Raw genomic sequence first — 19,166 nt, 5'->3', positions numbered from 1 at the left:
TCTCTATGGTCAAGATTGTTGTTTCCAGGCCCGCAACCTCGGTTTGTCTTGTTTGTCGATCCTCCCCCAACCTACTCTGTACTCTATCCTGTAAGACCGGTTTCATCGCCTCCCAGAAGGTGACCCCCGAGTCGACTGTTCCTTCATTCTCAGCCACATACACCTTAATGTCAGCTCTGATGCCACGTAAAATCTCCGGCGTTTGAAGGTCCCACGCCGCTAAACGCCATTCGGCTCCCCCTCTCACCCGCACTCGTCCCATCTGTGCATATAAGGGTGAGTGGTCCTAGATACCCCTCGCTTTGTATTCCGCCACGTCGTCCGCAGTTAGGTACTGTCTCGATGTGAATATATAGTCAAGCCTCGAAAAGACCCTATGTGCCCCTGAGTAGAAAGAGTAAGTTGTCTGCGTAGGGTGGAGCCACCTCCAAACGTCTGTGAGTCCTATATTAGTCATCTGCTGTGCCAGGGCTGTCTGCGTCCCCCCTCTGCGCGCTGTCCCTGTACGATCCTGCACTTCACACATTCCATCGTTAAAGTCGCCACCCACTACTTGAATGGTATCCGCTGTGTCCAGGAGAATGGATGTGATTGCTTTAAGTGTGCGGGCCTGGAGTTTCGGCGGAGCATAGACCGAAATGATAGTGTACCTGCGTCTTTTCCATGTCCCTTGCACTCCCACATATGTCCCCTGGGGGTCTAGCCATGTGCGTGTGATGCAAAACGGGGATGTTTTTTTAATTAGTATCGCTACCCCTCTGGAGTCTGACGTGTACCCTGCATGTGCCAGGACTGTATGGCGGCCTCTCGCTATGAACGCACATTTAGTACCTCTAAGATGTGTCTCCTGTAATAAAATGATATCCGGTGCTACTCTCTTGAGGTAAGCATTCACCAGTCCCCTCTTAATTTTCGACCCCAGGCCATTCACATTCCAGGTTAAGATAGTGACTCCCTTGTCACCCTGTTGCGGTACAGCTAATGTACTTGCCATTGTGTAAAGTGATCCTCATTCACAGTTTGTCCCTGCGATGGATGTGCGGTACGGTGTATCAAGGTGTATGCCTGCATTTCCTCTGCTGCTGCCCCCCCTCCCCAACTCTTCCCCCCCTACCCCAACTTGTGTTAACGCTGCACTCCCTTGTCCCCCCCCCACCACCCTCCCCTTCCAGTCTCATCCCAACACAGGACAGAGCTTTCAGTGGGAGTCGGTCTGTCACCCACCCCTACCCCCCACCCTTCAACTACACCTCACCGTCCCCACCAAGGCGGAATAGGGTGCGGTATCAAGTCCAGACTCTGCGCCCAGACGGAACAAAACAAATCCAACCCAAACTGATAGAAAACAAGGGGCAGTGTCAACTTGCGTGTTTCAGGTCACCCAGCTGCCATCTCAGGTAACCCACTCCACCATCGTTCATGAATGTGAATCTTGTGTAGCCGTGTCTGTCCCACCGTTCTTTTTGGAAGAGTCATGTTCCAGGTTGCGTATCACCTCTACCAGTGGATGCACCAAGCTCTGTCTCTCTCCCTGCTCGTCCTCCTCGGCTCCCGAAGCCCTGCACTCTACGTCGTCGTCCTCCTCACCCTCCGAACGTATCTGTTTACCTAGAGCAAACAATCTAGAGCGGACCGTAGAGGATTTCCCCGGGGATTCCGATCGCCCTCTCCGCATTCCCGCCGGTGTGTGTGCCTGGTATGGTGTCCCTGGCGTGCGTGATTTTATCCTCCGAGATTTCCTTCTTTGCGGTTTCGGCAAATCCCACTGTGCCTTTTGCCTTAGCACCCTGTCCAGTTCTTCACGCCCGCCGCCTCCCTGCTTTGTAGTATCGGTCGCTCCTCTAGCCACTGCCAGGCGTCGTCTGGGTGAGTGAAAATGAGTGATTTTTCTTTATATAATACCTTGAGTTTTGCGGGGAAGAGCAGCATGTAAGAGATGTTTAGCGTTCTAAGTTTCGCCTTCACCGAATCGAAGGAGCGTCGCTGTTTCTGCACCTCTTGGCTGTAGTCCGGGAAAATCATGATGGTCGTGTTTTCCAGTCGGATTTCCCCCAGTTTCCTTGCTTCCCTCAATATCAAATCCCTGTCCGCAAAGTTGAGGAAGCGCACGATAACCGGCTTAGGTCTTGCACCCTCCGGGGGCTTCGCCAGTAGGGCTCTGTGCGCCCTTTCGATGACAAAACATGATGAGAACTGCGCCGATGTGAAGGACTCGGTTAGCCATGTGTGGAGGAATGCTGCCATATTATTCCCTTCAATTCCTTCTCTAAAACCCACAAAGCGCAGGTTGTTGCGCCGTGCCCTGTTTTCGGCATCATCCACTTTCCATAATAGTTGTCTGTGTGAGGCCTGGAGTTCCATCATGTCTTTCCGGAGGGTGGTAATCGTGTCCTCAGCTTCTCCGATTCGCGTTTCCGTCACTGTCACTCTGTCGGACAGGTTCCTGAAATCTTGCCGCAGGAGAGTAACCTCCGATCCCACCTCTCCAATTTTGACTTCTAGGGCCGCTCGGGACTCCTGGATGTCCACTCTTGACGCTTGAATAACTGCTAGCAGTCTGTCCGTATCTGTTGTCCCTTCTAAGGCTGAGTGGGGGGTCTCCCTGTTGAGGCGCGGTGCCGCAAAGTTATCCATGGGCCCTTGTTTGGGGAGTTTAGGCAGCGAGTCTTTTTTCCCCATGGTTGGCGTCACCAGATCCGTGGTTTTCTTCTGCCTGTGTGGTATGGTGCACTTGGCCCAACTGCGCCAGTCGTGCTGCGGGTAGTGGGTTGCACAGGTTTCAGTTCCGTCAGTGTGGGCCAGGCGTATCCTCTCGTGATCCTCCCCCAGACCCCTCCGGCACCTTCCTACACCAGCTGTACAGCGTGGATGTAGTCCCCCTTGTGCTAGCAAATTCGGCGCCGTGCCTTACCTCCCACCCGCCTGGCACCCCCTCCAGGGTTTGCGGTGTTCCAATTTCGCCCTGCCAAGCTTCAGCGTTATTCGTCCACTATGGTTCGCCCCCAACGGATTCTGAGCTTCCGGATCTCGGTCTTAGGCTTTATGAGCCCCAGTTTCTCACTCTTAGTGAAGTAGCAGCTATCTCTCCCAGGATCGGGGGACTGTGCACCCCCCTTACCGTCGAGCCTCACCGTGGCTAGCTCCCGTTGCAGGGTCTGTTGATCTTCCCTTCCTGAGTGCGGCCCAGTGTGTCACGCCCCCCGGGGATCCAGCCTCACGTACTTCGGACCTGTCATACGGCGACGGCCGCCATGTTGGTGAAGGTATGGGGCCACATCGATCTCTGTCCCATACGGGTCCCCACTCCTTTTGATCAGGGCTTCCCTCCTCGAGGTGCCACACTGACCTCCGGTAGGCTCCCGGGTGTGTCCACATTCCTCCCAGCCAGTCCACTGGAGCTCCCAATTACCTCCGGCGCCACAGCGTCGCCATGTTGGTAAAGGGCTGCCGGGGGTCGGGCTTCTTGATGTCAATCGCCCGCTCCACGGACACCTCAGCTGCTGCAATGGATCTACCCCGGCCCAGGATCCTCTTTCTGTCACCTGTAGGTCCCTCCGACCTGTTCCCAATCACTGCCGACGACTCAAGCCGCCATCTTGGTGAAGGGCGGCCGGGAGCAGGGGTTTCTCACCGTCTATGTGTCGGTTCGTGGGGATCCCCAACGGTGTCCCAGACCTCCCCTTGGGTCGGTGCTGCTGTAGTCCTCACACGTTCCTCCTGCCGGCTCCCGATCACCGCTGGTGATTTATGTCGCCAATTTGGGAAAGGGCGTCCGGGATCCGGGTCGTCTTACAACCGGGGTTTCGGGCTGCGGGCTCTCCAGATGTGTCACAGAGCCACCCCTGGGTCAGCGGTCTTCTCTCCACCGGCCGCGGGCCCCACCAAGTGCCTCCCTCCTACTCCGTCACAGCTCGGCTGCCGGTGCCGCCATCTTGCCTTCCTGAGCCTTTCTCGAGCGGTAAGGCAAACTTCACTTTTCAGGGCTTTGAGGTCACAGGCAGGCTCCCCGGGACGTCGCAACTGCTGCAGGAGATCTAGCTACACGTTTTGGCGTATTTTAGTGGAGAAGTTGATGTGTTTTACGGCGGATTTCGTTGTAGCTTGCCGGGAGCTCCCGAGCTTCACGTCCTAGCTCGCCATGCTGCTAGCCACGCCCCTTCCTGTTTGTCAAGATGCAAACTTCTTGAACCTCCAACAGTTTGCGCTGTTTAAATACATTTACCAGATTCCGACGTTCGCATCACAGGCGCAGGTACGCCTTGAATTCAGGTTACTAAATCAACACCAAGCCAGACAAGCCGCTATATTAAAAACGTGCTGGAAATTAAGAGCAGCCCAAGAGGACACGCAGATGGGTCACTGTTGGTCTGAAATAAATAATCAAACAAAAGGAAAAAAGGCATGGAAAATAACACTGGAAGAAGAATTAAAAAACCTCGATATGCAAGAGACGTGGAATACCAATCATACTCCCGTGGCCTTCAAAAAAGCAGCCAACGGTGCGGCAAAGCACAAATCCTGGATTGAAGACAAAGCCGCACTTGTTAAGAAAAAACACGGCTGGATGGTATTCGCCACGTATGAGAGATGTGTCCCGCAACCGTATTTAGTCAACTATATAACTCAGTCTACTCAACAAATGCTTTTACCAAGTTAAGGCCTTCTCGGACCTACAAACGGAGTATAATTTGAGTGATAGGGAGAGATTTCGTTACATCCAGATACGTCATGCCCTGAATTCTGTGTTGCCAGTGGGTAGTGCTGTTCCGGATTCCTCCCCTCTCGAAGATCGTATACTGCATGGCTATGTGCCGGATAGTACTATCTCGCTGTTCTACAAGAAAATGATTAATGACCGATCCGGTCTGCTCGATCGCCTCCGTGAGGCCTGGATTGCTGATGGTATTGAACTGGACGATGAGGATTGGCAATCTGCGATCGCCTCTCCCAAGGAGGTGGCGATTCCGGCCCGTCTCTGTCTGGTCCAACTCAAGATCCTCCACAGAATTTATGTCACTGGTACCCGTCTAATTCATATGGGCTTCTCTACGGATGGTATGTGTCGACGTGGGTGTGGTCTCCTTGGCACCTATCTCCACATCATATGGGAATGCCCTGTGGTGGTGCGATTCTGGCAACGTATACATGAGATTATGGGTGATGTCACGGGTGTTATGATGCCGGAAGCCCGACAATGTTTATTGAATGTATGGGGTCCGAATGACTATGACGTGTCGCAGATTCGGTGGGTGACTTTGGCCATCATGGTTGCGAAGAGGGATACTGCCCAGTTGTGGGGATCCCCAAGGACGCCTACAGTGACTGCTTGGAAAGAGAGTCTGGACTGGTGCATGTTTCGAGAGAAAACAGTGTATATTGCAAGAGGCAGGCCCGCAAAATGGGGGAAGATTTGGAACCCGTGGAACTCATACCGTGGAGATATTTGTACACCCCCGCTTACCGCTATTCAGAGTCCTTCCCCATCGCCCTGACTTATATCTCTTCCGGCTGTGTATATCGTATTGTTCCTATGCAACTCTGCCTCTGCCTCCCTCCCCTCATCTGCATTCAATGTCTTTTTGCTCCTGATTCATGTATCTCCCGTCCTCCATGAGCACAGACCTAATGACTGTATTATTGCTGTACTGCCTTGCTTGTCTGTTTGATGTTTTTGTGTTTCAAATAATAAAAAAGTTACAAAAAACAAAAAAAAACAAAAAAAAAATGCTTTTACGATTACGGCTGGGAACCTATACTTCAAAAGACCAGATCCCGGCATGGAGGCAAACATGGCCAACATCACTGTGCAGACTTTGTGGTCTCTCTGAAGAAACCCTGATTCACATCTTGTGCATTTGTCCATTTCTGAGTAACCTGAGACTGTACTATCTCCTTCAAATATTTCGCCTTTTCCAAATCAGAACATGTTGGCCGGCAGTCATGTTAGTACTGAACAGCCAACAGCTGCAGATAGCCTGCAAGGCCACCAGATTCTTCCAGAAAGCGAGCCACCTATTGACGAAAAATGAAAAAGAGGTGACCGATGGGATAAAACCCAAAGCCTAAGGGCAACAAAAGACTTCGAATTTAGACAATGAACTTTTAAAGGGACATCATAGACTGCAGATGCATTTTTATCGATTTTATGGAATACGTTCTCTTGAATTTTTTTTCCTTTGTAAAGGTTTTAATTAACCATACACAATAAATATTTACTTACTTACTTACTGCACCCAGCCGCCCGAGTTCCGCTGGCTGTGACCCCTGTGTCCTATCCTACTTCCCCCTTGCCCTGAGTAAGTGACCAGGAGCCCAGTTCCCGCAGCCGCGTGGCCTGCTAGCCAGCAGCCACCAACCGAAGGCCCCCCTTCCCTCATTGGATATTATTGGGCCTACCTACCTATGCTGGGAGTGAACTAACTGTACTTACCTGGCCCTGGGGGAGCCCTGAGTCTATGCCCAGAACCTTAACTTCACTAACCAGGTACTCACCTGGAAAACGGTAATTTACTTACCTGCCATTGGATAACATTGACTCATTTTGACTCGAACATTTTCTAAGTGTGAAGTTTTGAAATCTAAAAATATTCACATAAAATCAGCCAAAATCGGACTTTCGAAGTACTCACCTGTGATCAGGGGAGAAGCCAGTACTGTACCTTTCAGCCCAGTACTGAATTGCAAAAGCAATCCCTAGCGGGGTTACTAGAAATCTGTATTTTCTTCATAGGAACCCATTGTCTGCTTTTCTATGAAATTTCTTCCAAGTGTCTACTTTTGAAAACTTTAAATATTCTTTAAAAATCACACGAAATACTGAAACGCAATTACCTACCTGTTTTAAGTTCAGACCCCAGTGCTGCCTCTAGGAGACCAGTACTGGATTACAAAAGTAATGTGATCATACTTTACCTGCAACCTGAATTTTCTCCCATTGAATAACATTGTCAAATTTCCATTGAAAAGTTTCTAAGTGTGAACTTTTAAAACAGCTTTATATTCATGAAAATTCACTACAGTAACTCAAACATTTTTGCTAATCTGGTTTCAGATTAGACCACAGGACCGAATCTAAGATCTAGTCCTGGGACTACTAATGTAATCTATATAGTAATCAACTGTACTTACATGTGGAAAACCCATTGAGCTCAATGCTATAGTGTGTTTTAGGATTGTGTTGCTTACTGTCAATACTGTATAAATTGTGTGCCCGAACTTTATTGCTCCTTTGCAAAGTAATTACATGAGAGAACTCATAACAAGAAAAGTATATTTTTATAACTGTTGGTTCTAAAAATAAAACACCTACATCTGTGGATATAAAAACAATTGGCCTGGAGTTCAGTCCTTGAGTGCGTGAAACCTTTTGCTGACTGAATGTGTATAACAAATGCTTTACACTGTCCTCTGGTACTGCCTTACTGCTCGATCAAGCTACCACTTTGGAGAGTAATGTCAGTTCTGGCTTTAACCTCTGTTATACCTCTGGGGTTGGTGGACTCTATACACACTGTACTTCATTCTAGTCCAGTATATATAGAGCCACTTTCTCACAGCATTCATGAGCATTTGATTGTTTTTTCTACAATTCTCTTTAAAGGAGTCTATTTCTTCTTTTATATCACCTAACACAACACTTAGCTCTTCAGACTTAATTTTTGCACTGAAGATTCTCATCTGCTGTTGTTCTTATTTGAAACGGTGACGAATGGCAGATTCAATAGATTTATCGCCTAAAGGTAATTCCTCATTGCTAATCAATATGCCTTCTAAGGCGAACAAAGATCCTAGTAAACGACTAAAGAAAGACCCTCCTTCTCCACCAAAACAATCTCCATTGGTATCCTTGGACCTCCTGTTGGAAGAAATAAGGGCTCTTTGCCCCTTTGTTAAAGAAACAAATTCTAAAGTTCAAGTTTTAACAGACAACTGGGCACAAATGGAAGAAAGGCTTACGATTGCAGAACAATCTATTCAATCCCTGGGATCTTCTACAGAGAAAGTAAAGGCTCTTCATTCTCAGGTTTCGGCATTACAGAGACAGGTCGAAAATCTTGAAAATAGGAATAGGCGCAAAAATCTCCGCATTTATGGTTTGCCAAAAAAATCAGAAGGATCAGATCCTATCGCTCGTTTTTGGCAACCCCCACCCTAATTGAAATTTGCTAAAAAAAAACAACCTTGGTGTCTAGTAGGCTTTCTGTCTCCCCTGGGGGCATTAGCCCCAATTTGCACCCTGGGGGGTGAGGGGGGGAGGGAAGCACACTAGTCACCAGGGATTTTTTGGGGCAAATTTGAATTAGGGTGGGGGCTGCCCAAAACAGGTGTGCCCATGCCCCCACTCCCACAAAACTTACAGCCTTTCTGCCCCCCCTGGGGAGCAGATGGGGCAGGAGCCCCCAATCTCCCCCCGGGGGGCAAAAAGCCCACTAGACCCCAGGGTTTTTTGGGGGACATTTTTTACTAGGGTGGGGGCATTGGCATGCCCATTTTGGCCAGCCCCACCCTAATTGAAATTTGCCCAAAACACTCCCTGGTGTCTAGTGGACTTTCAGACTCCCTTGGGGGCAGATGGGGGCATTAGCCCCCAATCTGCCCTGCCGGTGGGGGCAAAAAGCCCTCTAGACGCCAGGGTTTTTTAAAAGATTTTTTAACTATTTTTATTATCACTCAGTTCATAGCATAATCAAGGCAAATACAAACACATATGGACATCAATCCGTTAGCTAGCATATTAGAGATACACCAAAAAACACACAGAGGAAAAGAAAAAAGCAGAACATAAAAATGATTGAACAATGAATCTAACATCTATTCTAGGCTATCCATGTGATCCATCATAGGCTGCCAAATTATGGTAGGAAGATGTCTAGCTCAAAGACTTCGGGGGCGACAGACATTACAATGTATAGCGACATTAGAGAACGATCGGGGTGTCCGGGTAGAGTCGATAGATGGTATATTGCAGGTTCTTCAACAGTATTACACTGAATTGTATACCCAAGAACATCTTCCTCAAGATCAGATTGATCAGTTTGTGGCTAGATTTGAAGTATCTATGGTGGAGTCTACCATTAGAGAGGAGTTAGAAACACCAATAACTATGCTAGAGCTGGAGACTGCACTCAAGGACCTTGCGCTTAGGAAAGCCACTGGTCCGGATAAACTGCCCCTAGAGGTATATCGTTTGTTATTTTCTTTTATTAAAGATGATATGTTGGCCACGTTTATTGCAGCTCAAACTGGTAATCCTCCTCCCTCGTGGGATGAGGCGAGTATAGTGATATTCAAAAAGAAAGATAAGCCCCCACATCTTCCGGGGTCTTACAGACCCATTTCACTAATCAATGTTGATGCCAAGATATTTTCCAAAATCATTGCTAGCCGTTTAATTCAAGTCTTATCATCAGCATGGCTTTCTTCCAGGCAGAAGCACTGTTAATCATCTACATCGTGTGATTGCCGTTTTAGATTATGCATCCGCATTTCACAAAGATGTTGGCTTGATATTTTTAGATGCTGAAAAAGCATTCGACCGTGTGGCTTGGGCATTCCTATGGGCTATTATGGGTAAAATGGGGTTCGGACCTCAATTCCTATCTGCCTTACAAATCATGTATAAACGACCAAGGGCTAAGATCTGTGCGATGGGACAGGAGTCATCATTAGTTAATATTACCCGAGGTACGCGGCAGGGATGCCCATGCTCGCCGTTATTGTTTGCTATTTATATCGAACCACTGTTGCAGATGTTGGCGTCCTCTCAGCGTGTACAATCAATGGCTATTGGGGATAGCTATGTATGCGTGTTAGCGTATGTTGACGATATTGCGGTCATTACATCTGATCCACAACAGGCTTTATGTGAAATCGAAAATATAACAAGAATTTGGCAGAGTGTCTGGTTATAAATTGAATATCACTAAAACCCAGGTAGTATGCACAGCTGAGTTATGCCCCAACAACGTACGTGTTACCCAGGAGGCTAAATATTTAGGCATTAAAATTAGGATGTCGCTCCAAAAATTAGTTACCGTAAATTGGACTGATATACTACAATTAGTTAAGCATCAGCTGGAAAAGCTGGAATGTCTTCACTTAACATTGGTGGGGCGACAAAATGTTTTAAAGAAGGTTATTTTGCCTAAGGTACTCTATTATTTCCGGACGGTACCGTTGGAGTTGTCACACATACAACTGACGAAGCTCCAATCTATCGTAGATAGGTTTTTATGGGGTTGGAAATCCCCTCGTCGGGCCTCCAAATTCATGACACTCCCGCCTTTAAGAGGTGGATGGGGTGTCCCAAATTTCGCTTTTTGTTATTTAGCTTGTCTTCTCCAGAATATTAAAATTCTGGTGATTGGTGGTGAGCCACCGATATTTGAAAGCCCCAATATCTATTCGATGCTATTGGGAAGTCAATCGCGACAAATGCTGCTGCGCTTTCTTGAACTAAGTTATTATAAAAGAACCAGATTCAAGGTCGTATTAGCCGCATTCAAAGGTTGGCGGTGGGTACGGAAAATCATTTCTCTTAAACGTATTAATTTCTATACTCCTTGCGATTCCACAGAACTACTCCCCTCTATATTTTGGGATAGTAAGATGCGGACATGGGCGGATAAGGGTATCGTTTGTTTAGGCAGTATGTTTGATGCTGGTACCATGTCTACATTTGAAGATTTAAAAGTTAAATATGCGGTATCCCAGAATGATTTTTTCAAATATTTACAGCTAAGGGATTTCATTTTTAAACATCGAAATATACTACCCTTAGGTACCAACGAGTTCCTTGAAATCTTGAACAAACCGGCCAGGATTGGGATTCTATATAATAGTTTATTGTGCACACAAAGTGACGACATTGAGGCACAAGAGGAGAAATGGAGTACTAGACTTGGTACTCCTGACCTGTTCGTTCAAGAATCAATTAATATGGCTGCTAAGATTACGTTAACTGCCAATTTACGCTCTCAACACTATAAAACTGTATTTAATTTATACCACACACCGGTCAAGATGATGAAATGGGGCAACATACATAATGGAAAGTGCTATAGGTGTCAAGCTGACATGGCGGATATTGTGCATATATTTTTTGATTGCATTGTACTGTATTGAAACCTTTTTTGCTATCTATCGCACAATTTCTGTCAAATATTCTCAATTCTGAAGTGGCGATATCTAGAGAGATGATGATGTTTGTATTATGTAAAGATATGGATACTCAGCATCCATAGCACAGATTCCAGAACTTTCCACCACAGAGATGTGGGGAAAATGTGTTTTTTTGACAATTTGATAAGTTTGCAAGGGATTCTGGGTAACAGAACCTGGTGGGAGGCGGTCAGGTCACCCCATCCTGGATTTCCCTGGGTGTCTAGTTTTCAAAAATGTATGGGTTTGCCAGCTTTCAATAGGTGCCGACAGAGCTAGGGTTCAAAAACTACAGCTAGGCACTGTGCCAAAAAAGGGTCATTTTTCACTGCGAAATTGAGGTGACCATGTTGCGTTTTGTGCCGTTTCCTGTCACGGGCACTAGGCAGACCCACACAAGTGAGGTACCATTTTTCTCGTAAGAATTTGGGGAACACGGGTGTTAGAACTGGGATTTCTGGTAGGCTAAGGCTGACGCCAAAGCCAGGCAGAAACCACCATTCTAGTCAGGGCAAGGGAGTCACACGCCCAGATAACCCCTGCTCACCCCCTTGGTAGCTTGGCACGAGCAGACAGGCTTATCCCGGAGGCAATGTGTAAAGCATTTGCGCACGCACACAACAGCAACAACATCCTAGGCACACCACAAAAGGAACTCCACACAAGGTTATATAAAAATAACTTTTGTATTGTCAAAACACATCAGATGGAAGTCACACGTGTACATAGTGCCAACTGGCACGGCAATATTCACAAGGGATTATTTACAGGACAGGGCCACATGGGCCACTGTCAGAATCAACAATTTTAGAAATAGCACTTTGTAGATCATAGAATAAGGATAACACAAAAGAACAATTATAGGTCACAACCAGTAACTATTGGTAAAGGTAGGTACACACTACGCAATACTAATAACCATAGGCCTAGATCACGCATGGACACATAACCTCTCTAGTATAAACTCTACTAGGCAAAACACGACCACCTAAGAATAAAATACATTTAGGGGTATAAGCAAGAACACATTACACATGATGCATCACAACATTCAGAGGTGTAGGGAAGGAAAACACATGATGCATAAAAACACATTCAGAGGTGTAAGGAAAGAAAACACATGATGCCTAAAACATTCAGAGGTGTAAGAACAAGGAAGACACATGATACATAAAAACATTCAGAGGTGCCAGAACACAACTCAATAGCGCAAAAATACATAAGCCACCACCTGTGGCAGTCCCTAGGCCAACTGGCCTTGTTGGGGCTAGGACGCCCTGTGTCCCAATGTCAGGGCAGGCTGCAGGTAGCCAAGAACACCTAAACGTGGCAGCTGCCCACAAAGTGCTGGGCAGCTGTAGAGGATGGGGCCAACGTGGGAGCCTCTCAGGGCTCTAAACAACAGAATGGCACTCTGAGCCTCTCTCAGGGCTCTAGACATCATGTCTCTGCGGGCCTCTGGACTCTAAATATAAACTGCCCTCGAGAGCCTCACTGGGCTCCAAATAAAGTAAATGCGGCCACGAGCCTCTCTGGGCTCTTAAAACTAAGCAATGCCTGAGCCCCTCGTGGGCTCCTTAACAACTGTGGCGCCTGAGCCCCTCGTGGGCTCCTCGACAAATGGGGCGCTGTGAACCTCTCGAGGCTCGTGAACCAAATAGCCCCTGAGCCTCTCGTGGGCTTTTAACAAATGCTGGTGCCTTCGGTGGAGCCCCCCCCCTCAGGGGGACTCAAAATAACAAATGCCCCCGGAGCCCTCTCAGGGCTCTAAAACAATATTGCGGGCAGGGAGCCTCTCGGGGCTCTCAGGAACAACTATGCCCCGCAACCGTGGGAGCGGCCCGCTATCAAGTGGGGCCGCTCAGGGTGAAGGCACTGGCAGAGTGCCTCCTCACTCCCTCTCCCGATGCAGCCCCGCACTCACCGGTCTGCCTCCCGGAGGCAGCTCTCTTCTCCGGCTGCGGGGCTCTCCCTTCGCTCTGGGAGCCAAGCGGTCAGAATTCTTCGGTTGCTCCGGTGCAGAGCGGGCCACGCGCTGGGTCAGGTGGAGGCGGGGTGGGCTCTCGTCCTCCCCCTTGATGGCGATGCACCCTCGGCCTTCGGCGGGGCTCTCCCAGGGCACGGGAGCCCCGCGAGAGGGTCCAAGCACTTCCGGGTCGTCCTGTTGTCCCGCCGCAGCTTGCCTGACTTCCGGGTCGCGGCTGCGGCCAATCGCAGCGGGGCCCTGGGGTAGGGAGGCAGGACAGAGCCTCCCAATCACTCTCCGGGCCAGCGGCTTCCTCGATCACCAGCGGCGCTTCGGACAAATGCCGGGTGGGCACCGGCTTGTTAAGAATAAGCAATAAATCGAGGGGGCACTCGATCTGACCAGCGATCCGGGGCAAATGCCGGGTGGGCACCGGCCTCCTGTAAACAAAGCGCTCCCAAGCGCTACAACAGCAAAATAAAGCGCTCCCAGCGCTAGGGACAAGGCAGAGTGCTCCCAAGCGCCACAGGGAACAAAAAGTCCAGCAAAGTCCTTCAGGAGTCATGGGGCTGGGCAGGGCCCAGGGAGGCAAGCCTTCCCCTGGGCCCAAGCAGCAGCACACCCCTGGCAGGATTCAAGTCAGCAAAATAAGAACATTTTGTAAGGGGACACAGACCCTTTTTATACCATAAAATCCTTTGTCTAGCAGGGTGCAGGCAGTGTGAGAACCAGCTACAACTGGTTATAGGGAACTCCTTTCAGTGTGAGGGGCAGAGGCGACAGCCGCCCAGCAGGAGGTGGAGCCAGCATTGTGGCAGGCAGGCACAGCCCTATTCACTCCCGGGTGCTATCTCCTCCCACCACTCTAGTGGCAGATGCAGTCATCAACCAAGGGCTGACTCAGACAACCTCCTGGGGGCTCCCCAGCCCCTACCACCCTCAAACCAGACAGTCAATCCACAAGCAGGCCCAGGCACACTCTTGGAGCCAGGCGCCAGCCAATCACGTGCCAGCAGACTCACTACACACGCACACCCATGTCTAGAAGTGGCACTTCCACACTAGACACATTCATGCCACATACATCATTACACAGCATTTAATCTCACGAGTTCGCACATACCAAACTCGACCCTGCACTCCCCACACATCAGGAACTACCATGGTCACACATATTCCCCATGCATTCCTATGGGAGGGCAGGTCACTCACCACACATACACAGAGAGCTCACGCACTTTACACTGTACCACAGTGAAAGTTTCGGGGTGAACCTGCCAAAAAAGGGCCAGGTCCAACAGCGGGGTGCGTGAAAATTTGTGGATCCACGCAGATTCCAGGACTTTCCACCACAGAAATGCAGGGAAAATGTGTTTTTTTGGGCAATTTTTTAGGTTTGCAAGGGATTCTGGGTAAGAGAACCTGGTGGGAGGCAGTCAAGTCACCCCATACTGGATTCCCCTAGGTGTCTAGTTATCAAAAATGTATAGGTTTGCTAGGTTTCCCTAGGTGCCGGCAGAGCTAGTGTTCAAAAACTACAGCTAGACACTTCGCAAAAAAAGGGTACATTTTCATTGTGAAAATGTGGTGTGTTCACGTTGGGTTTTGAGCCACTTCCTGTCATGGGCACTATGCCTACCCACACAAGTGAGGTACCATTTTTATAGTTAGACTCAGGGTAATTCATATTTGTAAAGCAACTGTTATTACCTATTGATTTTTGATGCATTTCTGCCTTCCAAATGAAAGACATTGTGTAAAAAAGAAGTCATTTGAAAAATGACCAATAATTCTCATGCTAGTATGAGTATTCCCAATTTCGAAAATGTGCAAATACGTACTGTTTCTAAACTCTATAATTTGTCCCCATTTCAGATATACATAGGTGTCTTTCATACCGATTTTTCCATGTATACATTTTCTCACAATAATTGCTATATACCCGGTACATAATAAAAAGCCATTGCAAATTGCTGCTCAGTTTTTGACTTTGGGGTCGTCTGGTTCTTGGTGACCCTACAAGTCATATATATCCCCACGACCAGGAAGGTCCAGCGGATGTAACGGTATATTGCTTTCAAAGAGCTATCATAATTACAAGAAGTTACAGGTGAAAACATTACAACAAAAGGCTGTTTTTTTCAACTAATTTTCAATGTTTACAATGTTTAACTGTTAGTTTCTATAAAGAAACCTTGATGGATCCACACAAATGACCCCTTGCTGAATTCAGAGTTATGTCTACTTTTCTAAAAGGTATAGCTTTCCAGGATCCATTATTGCTTTCACACCAATTTCTACCATTAACTGGAAGGAGGTTGAAAGTACAAAAAAATAGCAAAAATAGGCTATGTCCAAGAAAAATGCCAAAACTGTGTAAAAAATGTTGGTTTTCTGACAAAAGTCTGTCATTTCTTAAAAGCTGGAAAAATGATGACTTAAGCCCCACAAACCCTTTTTTGATAACATTTGCAGGGAAAAACTCAGACGCTTTCATTTGTAGCCCATTTTTCCGAAAAAAAGCTACATTTTGCTTTATTTTGGCTAATTTCTGAGACCCCTCCAAGGGAATCCACAAACCCTGGGTACCTTTAGAATCCCCATGTTGTTGGAAGAAAAGGACGCAAAATTGGTGTGGTCAAAAAGTTACAGGGGCCTAAGTGCGCACTACCCCAAATAGCCAAAAAAAAGGCTTAGCACAGGAGGGGAAAAGGCCTAGCAGCGAAGTGGTTAAAAGACCTCATAAATGCCAAGATTCAATACACTAAAGATACGACTGATGCTGCCTCTTTGTTTCTCCTAAAAACTAGCGCCAAATTCTATGGTGGACAGAATAAATCAGGTAAACTGTTAGCCAATTATTTAAAAACAAAACAAAATAAGCTTCATATTGAATACATCTTATCGAATACTAACACTCCTAAACACAAGGACACGGATATATTACAAGAATTTGTTCAATTTTATGAACTTTATACTCCTGAATCGCATCCCGCTAATGAGGATATTTCACGCTAGCTTTCCTCAATCCACAAACCTTCATCTTGCCCTCAACATTTCGATCTCCTTGAATCTGATTTGACTCAGACTGATTTACTTACTTAATGCTCTTAAATCCCTTAAAAAAGATAAGGCCCCTGGTCCTGACGGTTTGACTGTTGAATTCTTTTTACATTTTGCCCGAATTTTAATACCCAAGATCCACTCTTTAATTTCTTCTTTCCTTTCTTCAGGTTATTCTTCTGGTACTTTTATGGATGCTTTAATTTGTCTTATTCAGAAAGAAGGTAAAGATATACTTTATTGTAAAAACTATCGACCCATTACCTTAGTTAATATTGATTATAAAAAAAAATTCCTGAAATTGTTAGCCTCTCGTTTGTAATCTTTCTTATCCCATCTCTTAGGTAAGGAACAATCAGGTTTTGTCAAGGGACATCACATTACCGATAATACCAGCTTATTTTTTGACATCATATCCAAATCAGCAAGCCTTTCAGAACCCTTGGCTGCTTTCGCCTTAGATGCCGAAAAGGCATTTGATGGAGTACATTGGCCTTTTATTTCCCAGACTTTAAAATGGTTTGGTTTTGGCCCATACATCATTTCCTTGATTTCTCTCCTGTACTCAAGTCCTAAAGCCGCCATCTGTGCCAACGGTCTTACCTCTTCCTATTTTTCTCTTCACAGAGGAGTAAGACAAGGCTGTACCCTAGCTCCTTTTCTTGTTAATCTAGCCTTAGAACCCTTCTTGTCTAAACTAAGACAAAATTCATCCATTCCGGGTTACACCTCTAATTCTTCACAAATCAAATTAGCTGCGTATGCTGATGATGTCATTTTATTTCTTTCCCGACCTCAAACTTCCCTACCGGCTTTCTTGAATGAAGTTAAATCATATTCTTTAGTTTCGGGTTACAAGTTAAATAATGACAATGTGAAATTGTACCACTAACTAAATATACTTTTAAAGAAGATTTTTCCATCTCCAATTTTACCTGGAACCCCTTTTACATAAAATATCTTGGTATATGGTGTACTCCCTCAATTAATTCTTCAATCTCTATGAATTTCAACAAATGCATTGAGAAGCTCAGCTCTCTCACAACCAAATGACACCCCTTATATCTCTCCCAGTGAGGCCGGCTCAACACTATTACAAAGATGCTAACGCCTATTATCCTCTACCTTCTTTCTAATTTCCACTTTTCATTCCTGTGAAACAGTTTCACAAAATTAACTTCATCCTTATTTCCTTTCTTTGGTTGAACAAAAAACCTAGAATGTCCCAATTAAAATGGACACAACCAAATCCCGAAGGCGGGGTCCGCTTTCCTGATTTTTCCAAGTATCATAAAGCTTTTTTATTAAAACAGGTTTCCAGGTGGGTGTCTTTTCACGAATATTTGTCTTTTACGAGAAAGCCGCAAAAGTTGCATACACCAATCATTAAAAACTCCTGTAACAATTTAAATAAACTTCTTCATATTGAACCACATGATCTCAATACATATCTTAATTCCACAATTTGGCACAATAATTTTATTTGTATAAAAAAAAAACAATTTATTAGAAAGACAAGGGTATCTTATGGGTACATCAGTTATTTGAACACAATACTTTATTAACCTTCACCAATGCTCGCCCCCTTTTTCACTTACCGCTATCATTCTCACATACATTTTTAATCCTACGCTCTGCTATATTAGATGCTTACGCATATTTTCAATCTTTACCACACTCCCCCCTACCAATTGATCATGCATCGTCAAATATTCTAAGCAAGTCACCTAAAGCCTCTACCCTTTATCATTGTTTACTATCCCCACTCTCACCAAGAGCTAAAACAAAGACTGAAATTTCCTGGAAGATTGATTTAAACATACATTGGACCTTCTCTATTTGGGATAAAATTTGGCTGAAAATTAGAAAATCCTCAAGAGCAGCTAGCACCACACAAACTCTCTTCTTTATTTATAAGAGATTACTATTAACACCAACCTCCCTGCAAAAACTGCATCCGATGCTTCTAACACTTGTTGGTCTTGCTCATCTCCATAGGCAGACCTGTACCATTTACTTTTCTCATGTCCCTATGTTCTGAAATTTTGGTCTTCAGTCTGGACCCAGATTAATCCTATTTTCAAGACTAATACCCCTCTTGCATTTGTAAACATTTTGCTTGGTAGTCTATTAGCTGGAACATACCTACAACGCATACACAGCTTATTGACTTGTTCATTGCCGCTGCTTTTCAGCAAATCACAAAGAATCGGAAAGATGCCTCTAAGCTCTCCTTTTTAGCTTGGTGGTATTCGGTCTTCCACAATCACAGGCTTAATACGACCGTTGTTTTTCCTATGTCCATGAAACACAAACTATTACTTTTATGGTCTCCAATTACAACGTTTTTGGATGAAAGTGCTAAAAGATCCTTCGCTCCAGTACCATATATTCAGGAAGTTGTACAGCCCCCATGATTTCTCAGTTTTTATTATTTTCCTAACTTTCATCAGATATAATGCAATTTTGTTTTATCTGCATAATTATTATCATTTGTACATGTTTTCCTCTTTGTATACGCTTTTTAGCCTTATTATGAATCCAAACCTTTTGTATTGTTATATACCTATTTATCATTAAAAGCATACTATGTATTGTCTATTGTTGATGCTAAGTTCTTTAATAAACTTACCTTTTAAAACTCAAAGAAAGAGTATTACTCTTCTTATCAGACTGCACATATTTTTGGTATGATTATGTAATGTTTATTAGTGAAGGTTAGTGGTGCAGACAGAGAATTATCCCTTAATGAATGCTAAAGAAAGGAAAATCATTGTTTCATGTAATCTTTAGAAACTCGTTAATGATATCTAATGCAATTATAATCGTGTAGTAAATTGTATATCTAAATATATGTGGGAAATCACCTAAAATACCTATTAATTACTTTACCACGTTCACATAATGAATGTAAGTGGTGTTCCCATTGTAATACAACATGAGGTGTTGAAAAGTGCTCAGACATACACAGTTTTGC

This window comes from Lissotriton helveticus, chromosome 6, assembly GCF_964261635.1.
Source record: "Lissotriton helveticus chromosome 6, aLisHel1.1, whole genome shotgun sequence".
NCBI lineage: Eukaryota > Metazoa > Chordata > Amphibia > Caudata > Salamandridae > Lissotriton > Lissotriton helveticus.
This window is presented reverse-complemented; position numbering follows the sequence as displayed.